Source organism: Odontesthes bonariensis, chromosome 15 (assembly GCF_027942865.1).
Source record: "Odontesthes bonariensis isolate fOdoBon6 chromosome 15, fOdoBon6.hap1, whole genome shotgun sequence".
In the NCBI taxonomy this organism is placed as follows: domain Eukaryota; kingdom Metazoa; phylum Chordata; class Actinopteri; order Atheriniformes; family Atherinopsidae; genus Odontesthes; species Odontesthes bonariensis.
The window spans coordinates 6,199,273-6,227,159 of NC_134520.1; the positions used below are offsets into that span (position 1 = coordinate 6,199,273).

At 42.0% G+C, this 27,887-nt stretch overlaps 1 protein-coding gene across 3 annotated transcripts in view; it reads right to left on the reverse strand.

Moving 5' to 3' along the window:
- rab6ba (RAB6B, member RAS oncogene family a) overlaps nucleotides 1-27,887 on the reverse strand; it is a 107,652-nt gene that overhangs the window by 66,977 nt on the left and 12,788 nt on the right. The window contains exon 1 of one of the 3 annotated variants that reach the window (XM_075484849.1): nucleotides 10,784-10,828. The exons of the other annotated variants lie outside the window; for them this stretch is intronic. The gene's annotated coding sequence lies outside the window, so the exon portion shown is untranslated. Of the gene's footprint in view, nucleotides 1-10,783; nucleotides 10,829-27,887 lie in introns of those variants that run through there. 3 annotated transcript variants of the gene reach the window in all.

The window sequence follows — 27,887 nt, forward strand, 5'->3', positions numbered from 1 at the left end:
AAATTTCTAAAACTTAAATTTAAATATGTGTGTCATTATTACAAAACAAAACTAAGTTTCTAAATTTGAAATTAAATGTCACTATTACAATATTTCTAAAATTTAAACAAAACAAAGTTTCGAATTTAAATTTTAGCATTGTTAGCCTAAATTAGAGTGTCTATTTATCCCATAGGGAACTACTGATATCTCTCCATCCCACGTGGAGGGAGTAAGTAAAGCGCCATGTCCAAAATAAATAAATAAATAAATAAATAAATAAATAACTAAATGAATAAATAAATAAAAATTAAAAATAAAACAATTATGATCTTCTTTTGGGAGGATTATGCAATAAAATTTGCTTCCTCTGGAAGGAATCATGAAAAATCCAAAGATCAAAGGTTGAAAGCACAATTGGAGAGGATAAACGAGGCTAAGCTAGCCTTTGAAAGTTTGAAACAAAATTAGCAAAAGTCATCCAAAACGGGCAACACTAGACTATGAGAAGCCATTGTTCTTATATGTCTCCAATAGACATCATAAGATTTCAGAACTAATAAATCAGAGAAGGGATGTTGTGACTCAGACAGGATGTTTGCAGGTTGTGCATCTTTTGACACATCCAGATGTGGGAATACAGAAGTGTACTACATCGGATCCTGCGGATGTCATTTCACGTGAGTTTGAAGGAGAACCACATGAGCGTGTGGCAGAAGCTGTGAGTTACATTAAAGTGAGTCCTGACTTAGAAGCAACTTCACTTGTGCAGGCTGACGTCACTTATGTTGTGTATGGATCATGTTTGGAGATCATTTGGGCAATCATGCAGGTTTTGCAGTTGTGAAACAGGAAGGTGGAAAACTTTGTGACGGTGAGAGCTGAGAAGGGTGAACAGCCATGTTCGGCACAGTTGGCTGAACTGAAGGCATTAACGGAAGCATGTCGACTGGTGAAAGGTAAGGTTACGAATGTGTACACAGATTCTGCATATGCTCATGATATTTGCTATTTGTTTGAAGCAGTTTTGAAGCAGAGAGGGTTCAGGAGGTCAGACGGAAGTCCAGTGCGACAGGAGGTCCAAATGAAGGAGCTGATTGCAATCATGATGCTCCTCGCGAAGCTGGCAGTGATTAAGTGTCATATAATCGTAAAGGTGACGAAATGGTCAGTAAAGGTAATAACGCAGCTGATGAAGCAGCGAAAGTAGCATCAAAGTGCCAGCTGGCTGTTTTGGCACCTATGGTGTCACTGGAGCCAGAGGTCACGCCACCACAAGGATATTGGTCATACATATTGGATAAATAGTCGTAAAAAAATTTTTGGTAAGAGAATTGATTCATCTGTTTGTCATTCCATCAGAGATTAGCTCAAATAATGGTTAAGTGTTTGTTTAGAAAAGTGCAAGAGGCAATCTGCAGCAGCTGCGAATCAAGCAGCGCTGTGGGGCCGTTTATCATCCACAGAGTCAAGGGATGGGTAAGAGGATCAATGGAACCTGGAAAGTGAAATTGAATTGAATCTGTGCGTCAACTAAACTAAACTAGATGCTTTGCCGCTTGCACTAATGAGCTTTCGTATGCAGACTCATAGAGTCACGCACTAACACCGCATAAAATGCTAACGGGTCGACCCATGCCGGCACCTCAGTTGAGAGGTCCCTTTAAAGGGCCCCCACTTGAGCAGGTGCAAACAGAGTGGACAGCTTACATGAAGCAATTAACTGCAATCCACAGAACAATCTATCTACAGGAGGAGACCAGAGACTCAGGTCTCAAACAGCTGGTTGAGAGACCAGTGGTGCCAGGCGACCAGGTGCACATCAAAGTGTTCCGAAGGAAGTGGCTTGAGTCAAGATGAGAAGGACCGTACACAATGGTGCGAGCAATGCCAACAGCAGTTCGAATGGAAGGTAGCAACACATGGTACCATTTGAATCACTGCACTAAGGTTCGGACTAAAGACACAGACGGAGTTAAGTCCGGGGGAAAGGATGAACAAAAGGAAGAGGTTAAGATTTCTGACACTTATGAGCATCCAGGTGTGGGTGTTGGCCGACAGCATGGGCTCAGGAGAACGAAGCCTGGAGATGTTGGACGGGATCCCGCAAACAGGAGAGGCTGGAAGGGTCCCGTGATGAAGCCACCCCACAGGGAAGTAGCCAGCCTGGGTCAGATGAGTATGATGCAACAATACACACCCACTCAGACCATGCCACGCCACAAACTTTGCCAGCAATACACACTAGAGCTAGTCGTAAAGAGGATCGGTTAAGCGTGAAGGTAAGTACGTGGGAATAAAGGATGGTGGAAGTGTGAGGAAGTGTGAAAAGTGTGAGGAGGTGTGGATCATGGGTCCGGAGGAGGAGACGACCAAATCACCGCCTCTGGACGCCACGACAAAGGGGCAATCTGGTAAGATCATGTTGTCCTCGGGTCAGAAGAAGTTGTTCACAATGGTTGTAAGAATAGAAAGATTTCTCATGGAAGTCTAGGGGGACTTGATACCATTAGCACTACAGGACAGAATAATCATGTTAATCCAAGAACAGACGGAGTGTACATGCATAGGTAGAGTCATTGAAACAGTGTAACTGTGGAAGATGGTTTAAGGCAGCACAGAGTATGTGGTATAGATGGGCATGGTACACTACGAGAGAACTGACAGCGACGGAGTGTCTCATATGCGCAGACGCTCCAGGAGCATTGCCTGTTGTTGTTCCAGAGCCACACACCTTCAGGGACTGTGCGGTGGTCCAGCAACGGGAATGCAGAGAAGGTAGGTTCACATCGGAAGAGGATAAATGGTTATTGTTTCCTAGGTGTGGTATTAAGTGCAGATTGATGTTTGGGCCAAATAAATTACATAATTGTTTTCAAAATAAGGAAGGCCCACAAATTGGAGTCTTCTTGTGCTGAATTTAATCATAGTACATCACGGGATAGGCCAGTCACATGGGTTTTATCTTGGTTTCCACATGCAAATATGAAACCAATGTTTAATAGGATTTATTTATTTGGATCAAAATGTGAAAATATAGAATTTTTGGGGATCGGACACACCCAGTAGCTGAGAGTTACTGGATGTGTGGAGATGATGTTTTGTTGAATGTGTTACCCAACAGGTGGATAGGTCTTTGGGCACTGGTGAGGAGGAAGACATCAGTTGTGTTAGTGTATGACAAGGTAAACGAGATGCGAGGTTTGGATGTGGAAAAAGGGAGAGTTAAAAGATCTAGTGGTGACTACATCAGGGATAAGCACGTTTACTTGGATGCAATAGGGCAGCTGAGAGGGGTTCCTTTCGAGTTCAAAGCACGCAGTGAGATTGCAGCTGGATTTGAGTCTATTTTGCCGGGGATCACGTTTAACAAAATGGGGAGTGGATTAATTACATATACTACAACCAACAGAGAATTCTTAACTACACGAGTGAGGGGTTTGCAGCCTTTGGAGAACAACTACATGAGACGAGTATGAAGGCTTGGTAGAACAGACAAGTTTTAGAATGTATATTAGGAGGGAAAAGTGGTGTTTGCCAGATGGTTGGGGAAAATGTTGTACATGTATACCCGGGAACACTGCAGCTGGTGGGACGTTTACAACGGCCGTGAAGGAGTTCAGAAAACGGAGAGAGGAGCTGACGTGTGATGCTGGTGGAGGTGAACGGTGGTGGACTGGTCTGTTTGGGATTTTGGGAGAAGGGGGAGCGATGACAGTTAAAGCGGGAATAGCAATAGTGTTGATAGTGAGAATGGTTTCCCTATTGGTGTGTTGCATACATCGGGGGCAGTGCCTCTGGACTGGCAGATCGGGGTGGTGGTCCCCCTCTTTAAAAAGGGGGACCGGAGGGTGTGTTACAACTATAGGGGGATCACACTCCTCAGCCTCCCTGGTAAGGTCTTTTCGGGGGTACTGGAGAGGAGGATCCGCCGGATAGTCGAATCTCGGATTCAGGAGGTGCAGTGTGGTTTTCGTCCTGGCCGTGGAACAGTGGACCAGCTCTACACCCTCAGCAGGATCCTGGAGGGTGCATGGGAGTTCGCCCAACCGGTCTACATGTGTTTTGTGGACCTGGAGAAGGCGTTCGACCGTGTCCCTCGGGGACTCTTGTGGGGGGTGCTCCGGGAGTATGGAGTGGCGGACTCCTTGATATGGGCTGTTCGGTCTCTGTATGACCGGTGTCAGAGTTTGGTCCGCATTGCCGGCAGTAAGTCGGACATGTTTCCTGTGAGGGTTGGACTCCGTCAGGGCTGCCCTTTGTCACTGATTCTGTTCACAATTTTTATGGACAGAATTTCTAGGCGCAGCCAGGGCGTTGAGGGGGTCCGTTTTGGCGACCTCAGAATCGGGTCTATGCTTTTTGCGGACGATGTGGTTCTGTTGGCGTTGTTGGACCGTGACCTTCAGCTCTCACTGGAGCGGTTTGCAGCCGAATGTGAAGCGGCTGGGATGAGAATCAGCACCTCCAAATCTGAGACCATGGTCTTCGGCCGGAAAAGGGTGGAATGCTCTCTCCGGGTCGGGAATGAGATCCTTCCCCAAGTGGAGGAGTTCAAGTATCTCGGGGTCTTGTTCACGAGTGGGGGACGAATGGAGCAGGAGATTGATAGGCGGATCGGTGCGGCGTCCGCAGTGATGCGGGCTCTGCACCGGCCCGTCGTGGTGAAGAAGGAGCTGAGCCAGAAGGCGAAGCTCTCGATTTACCGGTCAATCTATGTTCCTACCCTCACCTATGGTCACGAGCTGTGGGTAGTGACCGAAAGAACGAGATCGCGAATACAAGCGGCCGAAATGAGTTTCCTCCGCAGGGTGTCTGGGCTCTCCCTTAGAGATAGGGTAGAGATAGAAGCTCGGTCATCCAGGAGGGGCTCGGAGTAGAACCGCTGCTCCTCCGCATCGAGAGTAGTCAGATGAGGTGGCTCGGGCACCTGGTTAGGATGCCTCCTGGACGCCTCCCAGGTAAGGTGTTCCGGGCCCGTCCCACTGGGAGGAGGCCCCTTGGAAGACCCAGGACGCGTTGGAGAGACTATGTCTCTCGGCTGGCTTGGGATCGACTCGGGGTCCCCCCAGAAGAGCTGGAGGAAGTGGCCGGGGACAGGGACGTCTGGGTCTCTCTGCTCAAGCTGCTGCCCCCGCGACCCGATCCCCGGAGCAGCGGAAGATAATGGATGGATGTTCACGGACAATCTTATTTTCGTGCAACACCTTGAAAACGTCATAATAACGTGGTTCTTGTTCAGTTCGCTTCCGCTGCCGACGTTGTGGAAGCCGAAGTGTTTCCACACGTCTGCTTTTCAATTAGAAGGAGCAGTTAAGGAGGCATTAAGTTCACTGTTATTCAAAGCCGTTTCCAGTCTTTTCTCTGCATACAGAGATTTCTCCAGATTATCTTCGTCTTTTGTTATGTACTGTCATTATTTTGAATTTTATTTTTATAAATATCATACTGAAACCGTTTAACTATTTGCCCAAACAGTCTTTCACAGAGAACCCCTGTCCATCCTAATCCTTGTAAACAGTCATCCTTTCTGGGATGTTTGGCTTTATATCCAAAACACGTCACTGACATGTTTCCATCTGACCTAAATAGTTGTGAGATGTTACAGTAGGTGTTTCTTCTTAATGGAAGCATTGATACAACATATATTTATATTTTTTACATCTATTGTATACACAATACTCAGCACATGTGTGAGGTCTGACTTTGAGGGGTTAGGTCACTCAAAGTGAATTGGCTTTTTCTTCAATGTCGGGCACCCACTGATTGTGGTCACACTTCTATCAAACTGGATAAAATATACATGTGCCTCTTGTAATAATTGCCACCTTAATAACATGAGAAAAACTGTCTACAACTTACAAAATGTCCTCCACCTTTCCTGTTTTGAAACAATTATAAAATTCTGTAATAATTGTTAGACATTTCTGATTAGAGCTTTATTCAAATGACTGTGGTAATGTCAAAGGAATGTTTCTTCAACTACGTAGCAACAGCAGGGGTTAGAGAGGACGAATTCATGAGGTTACATAAGGCATTTAAATGTTTGATGTTGAACAGAAATATATGTGAACTTGACGACATCATCTTCTATTTAAACCTACCTTTAAATCAAGTGGCATAGAATAGGATGTGTTTATGCGAGTGTACTGTTTTTGGCTTTTTTGGAGTTCTTTTTGGATGCTTGGTGATGTTATCCAAAGCTATTGAACTAAATAAATTAACTTTTTGACCTACAAACCAAGCAGATCAGCCGAAAGAAATCCCCCAGTAAGTTTTTTTCCCTCTTAAAAAAATCAGTATAATAATACAAATTCTCCCATAGTGTCAAATCTTTCAGTAAACTTAATTAAAATAATGAGGTACTACATTTAATACAATCTTTAAGAAACTTACTTCAGCCTCAATTTCCCCCAAAAATTCTCCCAATGGGTTTGTAAAGTCCCAGGGAAATAAAAAAAATCTTCACAACACAAAGGACGTGCATCTGAAGCTGGGAAACTGAATCTGTTGATTTTCATATTAGAAAGAATCTACTCTCGACACCTCAGTGGTGCAGTTGCTTTAATATTGATTGATGATCCTTTCGGTCTGCATTCATGTCACTGTTATGGACTGACTCAGAGTGTATCTTGCTTGATCGGGGCCACAGTTAACTGGTTAGATAGTTTGGCTTCAACAAGTCAAAGCCAAATGGAGGCAGAGTGGGAACGGAATGAATGGATGACTATACATAACTGTGCATCTTAATGAAGAGCTAATCAGCAGATTACTGAATAGTGCCTTTTTAATTACAGCATTCATTTTAACAGTCTTGAGTCTGGAATCACTTCAAAGACTTTGCAGATTGAGTTGGCAACATGAGGGCCGATTAATAGTGAAAACTGGGCCCCTGCTGTGGCACAACCTGCACTTTCACCACCATGACTTCGCTGAGCACAGTCAGCAGACACCTCATCAAGACGTTTCCAAAGAACTCAAAATGCAATTTTACGGTACATTACATGCCCTGCACTGTTCAGCCCATTTTAGGTTCGGTCTCCCCCTGCTATTTGTTATGTATGCAACCAAAAAATGAACTAGTTAAGGATTCTCTCATCTGCACACCTACACAATCAGTGATGAAAAAGCGCAACAAAAGCGAAAAATCAATAAATTCCTTTGAGATATCATTAGGGCTGATGATAACATTATGGAATAGAAGTGACTGAAATGAATGTCAGACTACATGTTTTCACCTTTTTTGGCTAATAAAATAGAGAGTCAACACAATACATTCATATTTTTTTCCATTTAACCTTTTCACCGATGAATGCTTTGAGAATAAATAAAGTAAATAAAAGAGCAAACTGTTCAGAAAAAAAGAAAAACTTAAACAGCGCTTTTTTAATAACAGACAAAACTAATGAATCTCATTACTTTAATCTCTTCCTTTAAAATAAATCAGCTAAAAACTGGTATTTCTGTTCACTGTCTATTCATTAGCAAAGCCTTTTTAAGTAATTTAATTAAGAATGAATGAATATGAATTGTGTTGTTCTGCATGATGATTTCATTCAACTGGTTAACATCGATGTCACTGCAAATTAGCTGCACACGGCTCTTTTTTCCTTTTCTTTAAATGATCAAATGTGACCCATAAACTTAGTGGATGGTAACTCTTCCTTCATACTGTAGGGAAGCCGAGAACGGCCTTGGATTTTTTAATTTTTATTATGCAATGTTATCTCGTGATAACGGCTTATTATTTATGTGTTCTTCAACCTTAATCTTGATTTCAACCTACAAGAAGCGCCACGAACGGCTTCCATAGCCACCGGCTGTAGCCTACCGGTAAGTAACACTTTACGTTAGTTTGTTTAATGACTGGGTTTGTTTAGGGGCTACCGGTTAACAGATCAACGGAAGTCTTTCGTGGCAGCTCTTGTAGGTTCAAATCAAGATGAACACATTATAAATTAATTCTTTATCACAAGAAAACTATCTTTGTGATAATGAAATAATAAGTTGTTATCACGAGATAACAGTGCATAAAGAATTTTTTTTTTTTAAATCCATGGCTGTTCTCGGCTTCCGTGATACTGGGATCAGGCTGTACTGAAACTTGTTAAATTCAGTCACTGATGCAATATTAAAAATGTTCCTGCTAGATACGTTGTGTCAGTACATCTGTCCAGACACAGGTAATGTACCATGCTGCTGAGGAACTTTACAAGTCTTTCAAAATGATGTTTAAAGTTGGCAAACTAGCTGTACCCCAGTTGTTGGGGCAGTACGTACAATTATTGGAGTTCTTATTTTGTAACTCAGCAACATGAAACTGTGTGGATCCCATTCCTGCTGAAAAAAAATAGGTGGTCTGTATTTTTGTGAGATCACACAAGTGAGATCAAATGCTAATTGTTGATCTTCTTCATAGGAAAAGGGTGCTTACTGACTGGATGTGAGTAGAAAATAGCCTGTGCAGCCTTGATCCCAACCACTGACCGTATTACTGTGATGACAACAGCCTTCTGTAAGATCTCTGGTCTCACACACACACACACACACACACACACACACACACACACACTCTCATAAGAAATATGACGACATAAACAAACCTGGCGCAAAGGTTCAAGCTGCATGTGCTCCAAGTTCAAAAATTGAGAAACTGTGTCAGTCTGGAGCTCTGAATTTCTCTCAAAATAGAAGAACTCACACGACTGCCATGATATTCAGACAGGACACATTCATTATCAGAAAGTGTGAAAAGTTCAACCATCTCAGCCTGCATGGCTGGCACCTGTCACTCTCAGCACAGGAAATGATGCTTTGGTTCACCTAACTGTTGCTGGTGTAACCCACACGGAATTTTGGGCTACAAAACCCATCTTTGTGATTTAGGTGTAATACTTGGAGGGTCCGCTAGGGGCGCTCTGGTTCGATTCGCTGGAGTTGACAGTGTGTATTTTCTTGGTTCTACATCTTGAGATATTCTAAGACGTATTTTGATATGTGCTCTGACCATCTGAACCAAAAAACCTTCTGACCATCTGAACCAAAAAACCTTCTGACCATCCGAACCAAAAAACCTTCTGACTGGTTTATAAGCTACAGAGGTGACTACATACGAACTGTGGAGTTCCAGTGGACGACTGTGATGACCGCATGCTGGGTTATAACTTGTGGAAATCCCGATTGTTTTTATAGAAGAGGTTGGATTCTTTGACTGTGATGGCGAGCCAAGCTCATGTGGACTGCGGACGAGGATAAGCGGTGTGGCCAGCCGGAGCATCCATTCGCAGAAGAACCTTCGTCGGGACCTGAAATCCAATTTGGGCCTCAGATAAGATTCCATAAATAACACTACCCGGGTAGCAACGTTGTTGAGAACTGGACTTCATTTCATTTTATTTAGTAAAAAAGGGGGAAACAGCTCTATTTATGTTGGTTATGGTATTTGTTTTTTCTTTAAATGTCTGTTACAAAATAAGTAAAAGTACTCTGTTCGAAAGCAATAAAATAATCTGTTCCATAATCAGTGGTGTGATATATTACAACTCTTGGGCAGAACCTAGTAGATGTATAGTGGCCCATCAAACTGGCTCAGTTCTTTAAGGGCGCTACACTAGCTTAGAGACTTACTATCTCACAGTAATCTTTTCAGCACTTTAATAACTTTTCTTTCTTTTTAAAATAGTGACATATCTAGCTACTATCTAAATAGTTTCCAGCGCCAACCAAAGAAACAACCCACAAACTAAAGCATTGAGGCTTGTTTTCACACATGGGAATCTAAAAACAGCCCATTAGGGACCTCTAGGGATTCATAATCTGTGTGGGTGATTATCAGTATAATAATCAGTGATTTTAATCACACTTTATTAGAGCGGAGCGACTACCTGGAAAGGTTCTGAGTGTGAGTTGACACGTAGTCTTAATGGCCTGATTTTCAGTCACGACTGCTAACTTGTTTCGTCGTGTGACAAAAGAAATAAAAACATGTGAATGAGAGCAACTTTGTTAGGAATTTGGCTGTAATAATATAGACTAAGATCGAAAAAGAAATTTAGAGCATGTGAGAAGTGCATAAGCCTATTTGACTCGACTTGGGAGTAAACATGCAGGACTGATTAGATTCTAAACCACATTATCTGGGTGTGTTAGTCCAGCTTTCAGAGCTCTAATCTTAAACAATTTTGTTCGGACTAATATTTTGACATGCATTTTAAAAGCCCAGTTTTGGTCAAACTAACACAACATGTTTTTTCCCTTGTATCATATAAATGTGCTAAATTTAAATGTAATAATTATAAGCTCTAAGAGTTGTGGAATATTATCATACAGCTGAGCTTAGAGTCAAATCAACAATAATTTCCAAAGATTATACTTTGCTTAAAGGGTGTTAAATTGACTATTATTTATAAACAAACAACTTCCAGCATACCCTCACCAAAATGAACCGAATGAATAGACTAAATTACATTCAACAGACAATGAATCAAATGGTCAGTGGATGACGCGTTGAGTGCACCAGGATTTATCGAGCAACATTACTCATTAAAAAGCATTTTCATTTCCAACAGGTGACCCACATAACAAAGCGACTGCACTTTTACAGAATAGTTATCACACAATACCCACACAACAATGGGTTACTAGAGCAACGTTGTGTTTACTGACATTTTCCTCAAGGAAAGAGTGACAATAAGTAATCCTTGTTGTTCGCACTTGTCTGAATATCACTCTCTGAGACCCCATCATCAGCTCAATAAGTTCAATGTGTTCATTCTGTAATTGGTCATATAAAGTGGACACTCACCCGCTCTGTTCCACTAGAACGGACCACTCAGCCTCCCACTACGCTCCTCAAAGCTTTTTAACTTTGTCAGTTATAAAGAGGCTCTACAGACACCTCCAGAATTATTGACACAAGCACGAGAATATCCTCGCACTCTCACTTAAAGTGAAAGTTCAGTAATTCCACCCACTCTCTGTAAACCTCTTTGGATCCACACAATTGTGAATGACCATGTTGATATGAGCAATATCTATTGTTGGAGAAAAGTTTGCAGGTATGAGCATAAAATAACTCCAAACTACCTTCTTTTGTTGAGCTTACACCAAACTGTCCATTTAGCCCTGAAACTGTGTTAGCCAGGTAAAACCAGTGCTGGTCACCTGGCAGTAGGAATAATGGAATACGCTTGAGGACTTGGCAGCCAATAAGAGCAAGGCACTGCTTTTTGCATGGGACCAGCTCCAACTCGCAAGGAGATGGATAAAAATAACTGTGCATGCCATTCTTGGCACAGCAACAGGATGAGAGGTGGCTCACTGGAGAGAGGCAGATATCTAATATTTATCAATGAAAGAAAGAACAGAGAAAAATAAGTGGTTTTACTAGTAATTCAGAGGGGAAGGAGAGCACAAAGAAGTGAAGAGGAATCGAACCAGAGGGAGAGATATTGACTCTTGCATCCATATACTTGTTTATGCACAGTCACAGCAGCTGGCACACAGAACCTTACAGAAGAGTGCCAAAGACCAGATGGCTTCCAAAAGAATTACCTTCGGTTGAAGCTAACAAATTACACACACGTTCAACAAAAGTAACAAGAACTGCCACAATTTGTGCAATAAAAATGTTTCACAATGAAACTTTCAACTTTCTGAGCTGCTCTGTTATTCAACTGACAGTTACAGGTTACACAACTGGAACTGTTGAAGACTTCAATCTTTTGAAAAACAAACTTCATAATAATATCAGATTTATGCACCTTTAGTTATCATTAAATCATTTACTTCTACTGAAGCCAGTGGCTGTGTCCCAGAATGCTCTCCAATCAGAATAAATGCCAACATCAGGAATCTTTTATTCAGGCAAGTTCCAGGACTGACTTGGTTACTATTTCTATTGATTAAACCCACTTGACATCACATCTAATGTCTCGGCCAAGCTGCAGGACTCAGCGTCACCGTCACCCTTCTGGAATTCCTCACAAAGCAAACATTTTTGTTCACATTCAGTGAGTGAACAAAATAAGTATTTGGACATGGGTTGAGATTTTGTAATTTTGCCCCACAATCACAAACCACAATGGATTTGAAATTACACTTTCAGGATGTGACAGGGGTTAAGACTTTCAGCTTTAATTGTAGGAGTTTCACAAAAGTATTGTGTAAAGAATAACAGAGTTTTTCACATCATACCTCAAAAGTAATTGGACAGTTGACCAACACACCATTATACCACCAAAACTTAGGAAGTGACCAAATTAACACTTTAGTGCCTTCTTAAAAAAAAAAAAAAAAAGAAAAAAAAAAAGAGACCTGCACTGATTTTAATCCTCTGAGCCAATCCGGATTTTTTAAAAGTCTGGCCTTAAAGTGTCCGCATACACAAACATTTCTATTTTCTTTAGTCCCCCCTCTGCTGAAAATAGAGAGTTTAACCTTTTTTTTTTACCTGTGCATTAGATGTCTTTTTTGTCATAGAGTGAGCAAAATCAGCCATCATTGCCATCCTTCTGCTTTAAATCAGCAGAGGACCACTGAAAGTCTCAGTTCTACACCAGAACCTGCCCCAACCAATCCTTACTACTTGTAAGGTGGGACTATACAGCTCGTTTGCATGTGCTGAGAGAAAAAGATTAACTGAGAAGCTAGCAAGCTGAGGAGAAGTTAGTGAAGAGCTAGAAAGAGAGCACAACATATTCAAGGAGCTGCGGCACTCGGCAAGAAGCTTGCTTGCTCCCAGTCGAATGGAAGCTAACCGCTGAAGCCACGAGTGCCTCGATAGGGTCAGGTACTGGGCTAACCAGCAGAGTGAAGTTTTGACCCAACTGCAAGCTGACTCGCCATGGAAGCAGCTTTTACTTGAAGTGTTGGGAAAGCTACCTCCCAGGTTAAACTTGGCACTAGAACTAGCAGCTTTTGAGGCAAGTAAACTTGTGTGCCACGGCTTCTCACTTGGCTTCTTTTCTGCTGTGTGCTGCTCATTCTGGTAACTGGGTTACCTCTGGGAGTGCAGAGCTAGCTAGCTGCTCTGAGTTATACATATTTTATATATATATATATATATAAAAAATTGATATCTATATATATTTGGGCTGGGCAACGATTAAAATTTTTAATCTAATTAATCACATGATTTCCCTGATTAATCACGATTAATCGTATTTGTACGCAAAATCCAAAAATTAATTCAAAAGTAGTGTATAGTTTTTAGCATTTACTTTTATTTCAAATGTACTGCCATATAAATGAAAGTGCCATAACATTTGTTGTGCAAACACACTTTTAACATCAGCATTTTAATGTAGTTTTTATGTAGAAGCCTCGCTCCACTGTCTGTTTCGATGAATGACTTGCTGGTATCAATTGTGTGTTTTACCTTTAAATTATATTTTAGACTGGAACTACTACGGAGATAAGACAATTCAATTTGGCAGTGTTTACAGATGACTTTGGTTCTGTCGACTCCGCCGTCTGGAAGAACTTTAAAATGAAAATGGCCAAGGAAAAGTTCCGTACCCTTCTCCATGTTTGGTGGATACGCCAATTACTTTCTTTTCCGGTTCCGCAGCAGACAGCAACAGTCTGAAGTTCTGAGTTCACAGAATGTTAACAAAAAGTTGCTTGGCGCTGGCTTTCTTGGTAGGAAAATTGTGATGGCTTGCAGCAGCGGAGGTTAAAACGTGCAACGTAAAAAGAACATGGATGATGATGGACAAACAAAAACAAAGAAAGCGTGTATCTTTAGACTACTTCATTCTGTCTCTATCTTTGTTTGGATTTTTCTTCCTAGTTTTTCTTTGAGTCCTTTTCATCTCCTTCCTCCATCCTGTCTTCTTCTGCATCGCTCATCCTCTCCGCATCATTCTATTGTCTTTCTGCTCTCTCCCTGTTTCAAAGGGGAGAATCCCGTGAGATAAGACAAGAACTAGACTCAGACTGAACTGAACTGGAACTCAACTCATTTAGCTGGAACTGGAAACTCTCCAAACTCTGATTTTGGATCGCGGGTTCCGTGGTTTGACTCACGGAGGCGGGGCATGACGTAGGCTTACGCTACTCTTTCAGGTTTAAGGCATATTAATGCCACACTGGAGCGTGCTACAACATGTATATATCTATTGGCCACTTGATTAAAATATGTTCGGGATGGTATTTTGTAACGTTTGTCCAGCGTCCAAACCATTTTCTGAAAGCCCTCTTTTGTGACTGTGTACACGGGTACCATGTCTTTTGCAATGTGGTATTTTATAGCATCTGTAATGTCTTTGTGCCTGGTGGACGTCGACTCATATGGCGTAACGCTACTGAACACATCAGCAATCAAACTTTGCTTGGGCTTAACTTTGGATGACTGAGAAGTCTCCACCGTTTCTGTCATTGCAATACACTCTTCATGCAGCGGTAGTGTTGTTTCAGGTGGTGGAACATGTTTGTTGTGCTGCCTTACCTCATCGCAATTTTTGCCAAGCACGACCTGCACAACACCTCACTCTGGTTCACATCCTCTTTTCTGAATCCAAAATACCTCCAAATAATGGAGAATTACTTATTTTTTGCCACTAAATCCGTTGAATGCGCAGAATCTGCACCAGCCTTATCTTCCGCACTCATGTTTCTCTTTTTAATTTCCCCGCTGTGAATGTAGTGTGTGTGTCTCCATCTCCCTTGCTCCCTCCCTCGGATGTTTGTCATTGGCTGGCTTCAGCTCTACATGAGGGCAAGCGTAAAAATGATGTTTGCGACTGCCTGAGCTGCATCAGGGAAAATATATCGTTGATATCGTTGAATTTGCGATATTAATATCTTGAATGTTCATATCTAGATATTGATACGATAACGATATATCGTTCAGCCCTAGCCCATTGTGTCTAAAAGAACTGACAAGTATCAGTGAAGACTAATCAGAATAAAACGGCAACAAAAACAGGCAGCATGGTATCAGGAATCTGTGCCGTATTGATTGGTCTTACAATGTGTCACATGGCCTGCACTGGTAAAAAAAAAAAAAAAACTGCTATATGAACTCCTAACAGGACACATCCATTTACCAATGCTTCTGAATAATGGATGAACATGCTTTCAAACTCAACAAAGGCTGTGTCTCCTTCACACACGTAAGGCACTCTGAAAGCCATTTCAGCTCTTATGCAGCCTAATGAGGCATTTTGCTTTACTAAAAGCAACAACAACACACAACACAAGTAAGAGCCCAATCACATATCGGCAAAGGTATGACAGTAGCTCAGAGATACAGGGCATTTGTGGCTGCCGTGGGAAAGAAGACAGAAGTCATAAGTCTGCTTTTTCAGGCCAGAGGGCTGCAGAGACACCAACATGACATTTTAATGTTTAAATTAGATTTCATTCTCACAAGGCAAAGGGCAGTTGGAGGGGAGAGAAAAGAAAACAGCATCCCCTCAAAAAAAAAACAAAAAAAACACGCTACTTATTTAATTTCCATTCTTCCAGATGCATGTTGGATTACTTGCACTTAGCATGATCAGATACACTCATACCCTCAGTGTCTGTAGTGAACGCTGTAGATAAAAAACAGAATTACATTGTAAATTGAGCTCATTTGAAAAAGCTAATTCATGAGGCTGACTGGAAATATTCAGGGCATATGATTAAGTCACATTACTCCTATTAAAATCACAATGTGGAATGTGTTACACCAGTTCATACACCGTCATTAACAATGTGAGGAAGAACCAGCTACTAATTAAACCCATCACAGGATAGAATAGATCTGGAGCTGGGTTACTTCCCATCTTGACAAAAATTTGTTGGGAACTAGAGCTGCAGCTAACTATTATTTTCTTTTATTGATTAATCTATCCTTTTGTTGACTAGTTGATTAATCTTACAATAATTTTTTGATCAATCCAATGACTATTTTCAGTTCAGTTGATTAATGTTAACTATAACTTCCGTTAATCTTTCAACCTATATTGGGCCTGCTCAATAAGAGCTAAAATCATAATCATCAATATTGTGGTTACTCAGACTTTTAAAACAACATATATTTTGTCTTTTTCAAATAAAAATTTGTGTTTTCAACAGACATCACAGTTGTTGGTCAGGAGATGTACTGACAGGACTCTGAAGTGTGTGTGTGATCAAACACTTCAGCTTGTGCACTTGTACTTGTGCACCTCTTGAGACCTGCACTGAAACTACAGGGAGTAACCCTCCGTGATCTAGAGACCAAAGGCACACTCGTGCAAAAGTTTTCATCGGTCGTTACAACTTTTATTTCACCAACTCTTTCTATCCATCATGCTGACCCTAGCTGAAACAAACATCCATGCAGCTAGACAGATCAAAGTTGGGGCTCTAATGGCAAAAGTTGCCAGCGTTAAAGGGGTGCGCTGAATTCTTCATAGAGGACAAAACGGGAGCATTGTTGTGAGATGGAATGCAGCACAATAGTCTTTTTATGTTGATTATCTTGTTTCCATTATCGTTGAAGGTCATTATTGCAAGTTAAAATAAAATTCCATTGATCGCTGAGCCTTACATATAAGCGAACTGCCTACAGCATGTGATCAAAAGCGGTAGCTTTGTCATACTACCCATTTCAATTTACTGCCTGTACGGAGTCTTAGGCCCAATCCCAATTCACCCCTTGGCCCTACCCCTCACCCCTTCCCCTCCGTTTTGCGCGTTCACGTGTAGAGGTAGTGTTGTCCCAATACTCTTCCAAAGCCCTTCCCCTTAGCCCTACCCCTCCGTTGTAGCCCTTCAAACGGAGGGCTTCGGCCAGGCAGACTCCGTTTGAAGGGGTATGATATATTTCCCAGAATACAACGCGACTACCGGGAGATCGCGAGTCTTTTTAAAAATGGCAGAAGCAAAGAGAGCACCACACAAATGTAAGTTCTTCTATTTTTTTTTGCCATAATTTAACTGTTTTAATCGTTTTAGGTTGTGATAACTGGTGTATTGTGTGAGTTTAAAGTGGTGGCAATGTGTAGTTGTTTTCTGCTATAAAACGCACATGGGAAAAGTCGCTATTTTACATGGAGTAATCGGTCAATGCATGTGAAGGTGCTGCGAAAGAGTTGTCGTTTTTTAAATTGTAACACGAGTATTTACAAGCAATGTAGTTGGTTAACCATAGATAAGTTCCTTTTGAGTTACGTGAGCGTCATTTCGCTACCTATTATCACAAGTATTCATATACGTGACTGATTCACAGGGACTCAAGCACAAAGAGCCTGATCAGGTTTAGCGCCGAAAACGAAGATCTGTTTCTAAAGTCATCCCCATCCCCAAAGAGAAGTAGGAAGTCCAATCCCATAAGCCAACAACCCATGAGCCTGAAGGAGCAGAAGCGCCACGAGCAGAAAACGGAGCGCTTTTTAGCTCGGTTTGAGCGCATGATAGACAAACTTTACGGTGAGTTGATGCGCCATGCACCTATTGTACACACAGCCACCACTACCGCATTCTGAAACACCTTTTTTTAATTTTTTACAATGGATGAAAGTGCATGCTATAATGTCATATCGTGTCTTGTTCCCCCAGAACATCACTGAGTCCATGCAGCACCTCCGATGCGCCCTCCGCTGTTCCTGCTCCGGTCATCTCGTTCTTGATGATTGCACTGTTGCCCGTTTATATTCATACTGTTTATTGTCCATATTTGCACCACACACTTTACAGCAGACACTTTAAGCTGTTATTTCTGAAAATAAGCTGCCTTACCAGTCTGTAATGTGAGCCTAATAAAATAAATTAAGGACAAAAGGTTTGTGAGCATGATTATCACATCAACATCATATGAACGACTGGAACGGATATTGGTATGAAGAGATTTATTATACAAGGGATAACAAAAAAAATTGGGGTACATGTTGTGGTCCAATGGGCAATAATTTGTAGGATGACACGTCTGCTGGAAAGAAAAACATGGAAAGATCAGGCTTTTATCCTCCCAAACCAACACATTGATAGCACACACAATGCAGTGCATTTATTTAAGTCATCAAATCTGAACCTGGTACAAAGAAAACCGCTTCAAAAACGCATTGTTTATTCCAAACGGAACGAGGCGAGTAACAAAGGCTAAACGTTAGCTTATGCTTTCAGCTAGGTTAGCCAGGTTAGGATACTACTCCAGTCAATAAATCAGCAAATCCAACGAGACAAGCAAATTGTTTCTATATTACACGATATCACAAATGTACAGTTAGAAGCACTTTCAAACACACACACACACACAATCATTTTCACACGCCGGCTCTGGAAGCTACCAGCTGCTCACTCACAAGCGTTATTTGCATTAATTTCTTATTGTACATACCGTAACAAGATCCAGCAATGCTCCCAGATGTCGAAGACGCCTTCGCCTGATGGCACTCCGTCGATTCGACGCAGATATTTCTAAAAATATCCGAATAGCCCAGGACAGCGCGAACACCACAGCACCGGTCATGTTTGTTTACTTCTGGCTAAAGCTGTCGCTTTTGGTTACGTAACAACTGACGGCGCGGACTTATTACGTTCGTGAGTGTGAAGTGCTGTCCCAATTCGAAGGGGTGACATTCTTAGCCCTTCGCCTACCCCTACGTTTGAAGGGGCGAGGGGTAGGCGAAGGGGTAGAAAATAGAATTGGGATTGGGCCTTACTTGAGTTAACACTGTGTTTGTTTTAAACACTGTGTTTGTTTTAGCTTAAGCCGCACTAGTGCACACATCTAATATCAAACCTGAAGTCGAGAAGGATTTCCTTTTTCCACTCTGGAGAAACAGCCCCGAGACTCGACTAACTTCTAACGAAATCTTTGTGGCACTTTTTAAATCTATTCTGCTAAATAAACATTGATCAATTAGGTTTATTCAACATCTTAGATAAGATACCAGAGCTGTGACTAACAAATATTGTCAATATAGATCAATATTGGATTATTTCTCAATTAATAAACTATTAAGTAACAGAAAATAATGAAAGATGCCTGTATTTAGGGCTGTCGCGATAACCGCAAAATGCAATCACCGCGGTGCTGAGAGGACCTCCGCGGTGCGTGTCCAGGCCACCGCCACCACCTGTCGTCATCTTTGCATATAGGCACCGCACACGCACACACGTCTGCATGCTACTCGTTGTGGTCTCATTCTCCCTCAGCAGCTGATATTACAAGAATATGCCTACTCAGTGTCGTAGCAATAGAAGTTAAAATAAAATGCAGTGGCCTACCTTTATCTCGGCTTTACTCCTCTGCCTAGTCCGGACACTTTATGGCTTTGAATCTTCCCTTATTATCCATGTTTAACGTTGTAAATGCGACCGTCTAATATCAACAATAAACTAGCTTCCACAGAACCACAGCTTGGTGTGCACATTTGCTGTTGGGAAATACCTGATCATTTCAACAAAACTTTGTAGGTGAAACTATTTAAATAAAAAAATTTAAAAAACGTTTAAAAAATGTGCCGGGCCAGAAATAAGCTCTAACAACTTCGCGGAAACAGTTAAAGTTCAGCTTGGGTTGGTTGGTCGGCGGCCGTCTGTTAAAAAAAAAAAAAAAAACTGTATCCCGGACACGTGAGCTCAACTGCTGCGCTGATCTGCTTCGTTTTTCTCTGTCATTACTAAACGAAACGTGCGCAGGTCTGCAACAATGTTGATATTTGCCATGTGGCACTGGCAACAATGTTGCAGAACTGGGGTATGCGCTGCTTGATCTCCGCTATGTTGGTCTGTGAGCGAGTAAATGACAGGCAAAGCAAAGTGAAATGTCAGAATTGCTGGGAAAAAAAGCCGGATTATGCGCTCGATTTTCATCTAACATTGCGTGTCGTGGAAAGTAGCCTAATGAACAAAAATGCGATATCACCGCATACCGCGCTGTTGAGTGGCTATGAGTCACCGCGGTGGGAATTCCCTCACCGCGACAGCCCTACCTGTATTATTCTGCTATATATAGTATAAGATCCAGTTGTAGTAGTGCAATGTAACTTTAACGGGAGTGAGAATAAACTGGTCAAAGACAGAGTTAAAAGTGTGATAAATCTGCCATTAGGTTAGTTTTCAGTAGTCAGTGACAAAGAGCTCTCTTTCCTGTTACAAATACAGGGATAACACTTCACAGTCAGGACTGTGGGAAATAGAAACCGAGCACATGAAATACCTCCTTTTTCTGCTCTTCATTAACAGATATTTTGTTTTCCCCAAGTGTCCTCAGGGTAGTTTTTACTTTCCTAAATAATATATTTACCAAAGAGCAGCCATGGTGGTCACACTGAGGTAAGATTCAGTTTTGATCATGTGGTGGGATGATAAAGAAATTGATTGGCCAACACAGAGTGTAATGACCTGCCAGTTAATGGTTTGAATGAATTCATGAAGCACTATAGGTCATTTAACACTCTGGAGTCTAAATCCCGCCAGCGGGATTTTTGACACATCTCCAAAAACACATCTGTAACTCTGTGAGTTTTTGTCATTCAAACATATAAGTGACACCATTAAAAACCTCGAAACTTCTAGTTTTCAAATATATATATATTAAAATAAATTATATAGCTGGCCCTTTTTAAAGAGAGTGAACAGAAATCTTTGGATTTTCTGTAGTCTCAGACTGCAGCAGCTTCCTAGGCCACACCTATCGCTATTCACATGCAAAGTACCAGGTGATTGAGTGGCTATTCACAGGTGAGAACACACCCCATTCAGCCAGCATGTGGGGGAAGGCAGCAATGTCCTGCCAGTGACAGACAATTATCACATGGAGAGTGACAGGGGGGTGGGGGGGAATCAGGGGTGTTACACACCCATCTAATTAGTATTCAACTAACAGAGACACTGCCTGGTGTTACAATTACTTTTTTACAGTTTGTGTGAAAACAAAAAAACATTTCTGACTGCACTTTTTACTTTTATGCAGCCAACACTTTTGTTTACAAGGTTCAACCTTCAAAAGTCTTGGCTAGATATATTTATAGTGTGTTTTCTTGCACTGTTTGAAGACCTCTAAAACTTGTTTTTTTGTACAGTTGTGTTTCCCCTCAATTTGAATAAAACTTGTTTGTATTAGATTCACTTCACTCTCATATTGTTTTTTGTTAGGCTTTTCAGAATACAACCATATGTGTCACTTTTGCATAGATGTTTACAGTTAGTTGAAATACTTGAAAATGTCAAGGTGGTGACAACTGCCTCAAAGTCTCTGAAAAGGCCTTAGACTGAGCAATGTGATGTTAGTACAACACGTTCCGCCCTAAAACATCTCTAATTGCGATGTCAGTACTAAATTTACTACATATCATGAAAATAAATAGATTCAGTCATAAACACATTGACTAATAAAAATTGTATTAAACTTTTTTGCTTGAAGTGGAGGCAATAACACTCCCAAATATCCTCAGCAACAGCCCTGCTGTCTTCACGTTATCATGGCAATTAGAAAAAGGGCAACATGGGCATCCCACTGGAGTCTTTCAGGTCCTTTCACCTGACCCTTGCTGGGTAGCTGGAGCCATTAAGAAAGCGCTTATGACTGCAATGAAAAAAAAATAAATAAATTTGTGCCAGACTGGCTTTGCTGTGCTTTTGTCCATGTGAGCATAAAGCTGAGGCTAAATAAATAGTCATTTAAAAAAAAAAAAAAAAAAAAAGGAATCCAATGGATGACTTGTTTAAACAATCAGTGGCAATGAAAGGATCGGATAATTGGCTAAACTACAATAAGATTGAGTTATTAAGTGCATGTAGACACTTTAATCTGACAAGAAATTGGATCAGATCGGATTACTCGAGATCGGATTAAGACCCCGAGATAACTAAACTCGGTTGAAATCAGACTTTGTGTTCTGTGCATGATTTTTTCATGCGAAGAGATTTTTTCAGGGGTCGTGAACCAGAAGTCGGAAGAGACGATATTAGAATTGTTGTTGCCGTTGGAAAGAAACAAACAACGCGATGCAGAATGCGCCGTTGTGCATCGCGTTTGTGCAATAAGCATGGTCATCACAAACGAAATGTAGAGGGACGTACCTTCATCTTGCTCTTCGTATCGGGGTAACTTGCTTTGTGCCTTTGATTCGATTCATTCACCGCCATATATCCAAGGATAATTACCCTTGCTCAACTCATTGGGGGCCGAGCAGTGAAACTGCAAGGACCCTATTGTATCTGTAAGGTTTCTTCTTTCTTTCTTACTTGTTCTTTGCAAAAGGTACTCAAAAACTTTTGAAATTTTGCAAGCACCACCTGCCAGTCGACGACATGAAAAAATCTAAACTTTATATTTTTGGGAGTCGCTCATTGACTCTGTACGATGCTTAAAAATTGTCCCCGCATTGGGGTTAGTTTCGCGTGCGACGACAAAATTCGGTACACTCATTCATCAAGCCCAGACGTATAAAAAAACTCTCCTGCCGCCATGGTCATAGATCCACAGGAAGGTGGCCATTTTGGATGGAAAGTGAGTTTTCCTGCCATTTTTGACCGATTCCACGCCTTACACATATGCTCGAACTTGTCCTACAGATTTAATGCTACAGACTTCAAACTTGGCCAGGTTACTCTTAAGACATGGGGGGAAAAAATTATTGGGCAACTCTTTCAAAACTTAAAGGGCGTGGGCGTGGCAATGCCTCAAAGTTCGATGACTCGCCATCACTCGCCACAAAAAATTAAGTCGCTTATAAATCCCACATACATTATCCAATCTGTCCCAAACTAAACGGTGAATGCTGGACCCAGCCTGAACGCGTACATATTATCTGACATCCACCTATAACGCCACCTGCTGGTGGTTGGAAACGTCTTCTTTTTTTTTTTTTTTTTCACACCTCGCATTTAATGAAACTTGTCCTACATATTTAATGCTACAAGCTTCAAACTTGGCCAGGTTACTTTTAAGACATGGGGGAAAAAAATTCATTGAAAAAATTTTCCAATCTCTGAACGGTGTGGGCATGGCCAGGCGGTGAAAATCGTGTGATGGCATTTGTGATTTGAAAGCCTTATCGTCATCGCAAGGTCATGAAACTTGCAACACACGTCCACCCTGACGACTTCGTCAGGGTATCGTTTGTGGTTGGAGCAAAATGGCTCATTGGCGCCCCCTACAATACTTAAAAATGGTCCCCGCATTGGGGTTAGTTTCGCGTGGGACGACGAAACTCGATACACTCATTCATCATGCCCAGACGCACAAAAAAGTCTCTTGCCGCCATGGTCCCACGTCCACAGAAAGGATGGTAAGTGCGTTTTGGTGCCATTTTTGCCCGATTCCACGCCTTGCATATGATCGAACTAGTCCTACAGATTTAATGCTACAGACTTCAAACTTGGCCAAGTTACTCTTAAGACATGGGGGGGAAAATTCATTGAAAAACCTTTCCAAACTCTGAACGGTGTGGGCATGGCCAGGCGGTGAAAATCGTGTGATGGCATTTGTGATTTGAAAGCCTTATCATCATCGCAAAGTCATGAAACTTGCAACACACGTCCACCCTGACGACTTCGTCAGGGTATCGTTTGTGGTTGGAGCAAAATGGCTCATTGGCGCCCCCTACAATACTTAAAAATGGTCCCCACATTGGGGTTAGTTTCGCGTGGGACGACGAAACTCGATACACTCATTCATCATGCCCAGACGCACAAAAAAGTCTCTTGCCGCCATGGTCCCACGTCCACAGAAAGGATGGTAAGTGCGTTTTGGTGCCATTTTTGCCCGATTCCACGCCTTGCATATGATCGAACTAGTCCTACAGATTTAATGCTACAGACTTCAAACTTGGCCAAGTTACTCTTAAGACATGGGGGGGAAAATTCATTGAAAAACCTTTCCAAACTCTGAACGGTGTGGGCGTGGCCAGGCAGTGAAAATCATGTGATGGCGTTTGTGATTTGAAAGCCTTATCATCATCGCAAAGTCATGAAACTTGGCACACACGTCCACCCTGTCGACCTCGTATGTATGTAAAGGGTATCGTGTGTGAGCGGATCAAAATGGCTCAGTGGCGCCCCCTAGAAATTTTCAAAAACCCCTCCACATTGGGGTTATTATGTGCTCGTACGTCCGCAGAGAGTATCGTGCGTGTGGGCAGAGCTGCACAACTACGACGTCCAGCGCATGCCCCAACTTGCGCACATCTCGGTCCCGCATACAGCTGCTTGCAGCTTTCTAGATCTTATTGTAATTTAGCCAATTATCCGATCCTTTCAGAGCCATGTAACCCCACAGTGTCTCGGTTATCATTTAGTCAAGACGATGAATTTTGTAATGAATTATAGACAAATACCTGTTGCACCCAACACTAAATTACATCCTATTAATCTTCTTAAAGGCTTATTTACACGTGGGTACAGGATGTGTCTCTGTATGTTTTTTTGTTTTTTTTTCCAAATGACCAACTAATTCCATTTTTATATAAGATCAGTGACAGACAGGGAGTCTTAGAATACAGCATAACCTGATTAACTCACCAAATGTAGGATTGATACTGACATACAAAAAGAAAAAAAGCTGAGTCAAGGATGATCTCACCCTGTGAAATTCTATTCAGGTTACCTGTAGGTACAAAGCAAGCATTACAACCGCTGCGTTTGAAAGCAAAGATCGCCTTAGGTCTGAGGCCAAACTCTCCAGACAGTGTAGGACAACACAGACCATTTAAGATCCAGAAAGACTAAAGATTAAAAGTAAGGCCTGGAGATGGCTTCCTGCTCAAAGAACAAAGACATAATGGGCTCACTAAATGGTTGCAGAAAGACAGAAGACAAACTAATATGTTTAATAGAAATAGCCATCCCAGAAAAATGTGAGCATTAGAAGCATCAGACTGGTCCTGCTTTCCTGCCATCCCACAGCATCTCTGCCACCTGTTTCTCTCCAAGTCATCTGCTCGTGATTCATTTCTTAGCCCACTGAGTTAGATAAAACACTCTGTTAAACCGGAGAGATGAATGTTCAGTGTGCCTCCGCTCTATAAATCCCCACAGCACAGTTTGCATGCTGCTTACAGCATCATCTAACATTTATTACAGTCACATATTCTCTATTAAATGTTAAAAATATTAATAAAATAGTACATACCTTTACATACCTTCTTACATTTGCTAATTTATTTTGTGTACATGTTTCTCACTCGTGGGATAATAAAGGTTATTCTATTCTATTCTATTCTATACTGTAAGTATGTGAAAGACCTGTCAGTTAAATACAGCTTGTTACACTCAGTTAAGGCACGTGAGGTAAATGCCACATGATGAGGGCTCATCCGGGGAGCTGGAGAATGGGTAAACACCGACGGAGACCTAACTCAGAGAAGTGTCCATGCTGTGTAAATGACAGCCTTCCTCCACAGCAGGGATTTTATTCCCGGAGCTGCTCTGTTTGAGCAACTTGGATTACGTTGAATGGGACTTCCTATCTTTCACATCTGAAAGACCTCACAATATACAAGAGTCATCTCACAAGATTCCAATCCATTTTCTAAAACACACAATTAAGACAAAAAGGTCTGAAAAAAGGCTCTCCAGCTGAAAAACGAGAAGCACTTTAAAAGTACCTGAATCCTTGCTAAAGCCGATTCTTGAAGTGATAGCGTAAGAAGTCACATTTGTATCAGAGCAGCTCCAACCCTCACTGCTCTATTCCTACTCTTTTTAAAAACTGTGCCGTCAGATACTGCCTACAAAATCTTTTCACTGGCTCACATGCAGGCGGAACTGAATCAGACAGTTTCTGCACATCACTGCATAGGCAGCAGACAGATCTGTTTTATTCTGGGCACAATTTATAAGTGAGGCTCCGCTTTCCCATGGGCCTGTGAGAGTACACCCACTCAGCTGTGCAGCATATGCATATAGAACTACAGTCTCACTGCTTGGTATTGCTTGGCTGAAATATGTTTTGAAAGGTGTTGCAGCACAAACGCATGCCTCAGCAGATATAGGTGAAGGTTCTAGGTTCTAGCTTGGAATCATCATCTTTTCTGCATGTTGGACTGTTCTTGAAACCTCCTACCTCATCCTCCCAAAGTTGGATGGTAAATATCCAGGCCATTATATTTTTGGGACATTTTAATCTAGGGCAGGCTTGTCCAAACTAAGGCCCGCGGGCCAACTCCGGCCCGCGAGCCCGTTTTTATTGGCCCGCGGCAGATTTTTAAAATGTCATTGAACATGGCCCGCACATTAAATTTGGAAGGTGTGTATGTGTGATCTGTAAGGAAACGGTTGCTGTTATGAAAGAGTATAATGTCCGTCGGCATTATGAGACAAAACACAAGAGTTTCGCATCGTACACGGGTGCCGAGCGAACACAGAAAGTGAAACAATTGACAGCTGGCCAGCTCGCCCAACAAAGACTGTTTTTTCTGGGGAACAAAATACAAGAAAATGCAACTGCTGCAAGCTATGATGTCGCTATGCTTATTGCCCAGCACGGCAAACCGTTCTCAGACGGCGATTTTGTAAAACAATGCCTCATGAAAGTGACAGAAAGAATGTACCCGGAAAAGGTGCAGGATTACAACAACGTAAGCTTATCCCAAAATACAATTGTGCGGAGAATCAGCGAACGTGCTACTTCAGTTGAAAGAGAAAGCGTGTGCCTTCGATTTTTACTCCATAGCATGCGATGAGAGCACAGATCGATCAGACACTGCACAACTGTTAATTTTTTTGCGGGGAGTGGATGCTAATTTTTGCTGTACAGAGGAGCTTGTTGACATGGTCACCTTAAAGGGCACAACGACGGGCAGAGATATTTTTGAAGCCGTGTCAGGGGCAGTTGAGAAGATGGAGCTTCCATGGGACAAGCTGTGTGGAGTAACTACAGACAGGGATGTACTCTATCACTCCGATGTGCGCTGGCTGAGCCGCGGTTCTGTGCTACAGCGGTTTTATTCGCTGAGATCAGAAATCCAGCAGTTTTTGAACGAGAAGGGCTGACCTCTTCATGAATTGAGTGACCCCCTCTGGCTGGCAGACCTGGCATTTTTAGTTGATCTTACTCAGCACCTGAATACACTCAACAAGAACATACAAGGCAAAGACCAGCTGGTGTCACACCTGCATGCACACGTGAAAGCCTTTCGTGTGAAGCTCCGCTTGTTTTAAGCACAACTACGCAGCTTCAATGTTGCGCACTTCCCAGCGCTGTCTGAAATCAGAACAGCTTTTCCCAATGTCAACCTCTTGGCTAAAAAGGAGAAGTATGTGTCCGTGATGACATCTCTAGCGACAGAATTCGACCACCGTTTCAAGGACTTCTCTTCCATTGAAAACAACATCAAGCTGTTCTCAACCCCTTTCCTGGTGGACGCACAAGACGTGGAAGAGAGTCTGCAATTACAACTCATTGAACTGCAGTGTGATGATTCTCTGAAGAGTCAACACCAGCTTCTCTCCCTGCCTGACTTCTACCACAGTTTGGATGATGCCAAGTTTCCTCTCTTGAGAAGACCTGCAAAAAAAATGATCAGCCTGTTCGGCTCAACCTACATATGCGAGCAAACATTTTCTCTGATGAACTACAATAAAAGCAGACACAGAACCAGAATGACAGATCGCCATCTCTGTGAAGTGCTTCGTCTCTCATCCACAAAAACTGTCTCCTGACTTGCCAGCCATCCTTCAGTCCAAAGGACAGCATCACTGTTCCCACTGACTTCAGAGTTCACACATCGTTAGGTGAGTTGGAAATAACAACCCGTATTTACATAATGGTTAATTGTTATATCACGGTATCTACGTGCAAACGTTTGCCTAATTATTATTTGCTATCATGTTTTCTGCGCGCACTCCCTGGTTACAGCACCTCACCACACACCCATCTCCATTACATTATTGACGCATAGGCCCTACTTATGTCACTTTGTTTCCTTCTGATTTCTGTTCATATCGATGTATCTGCCTTAGGGATAAAAAACAACTTAGGCCTG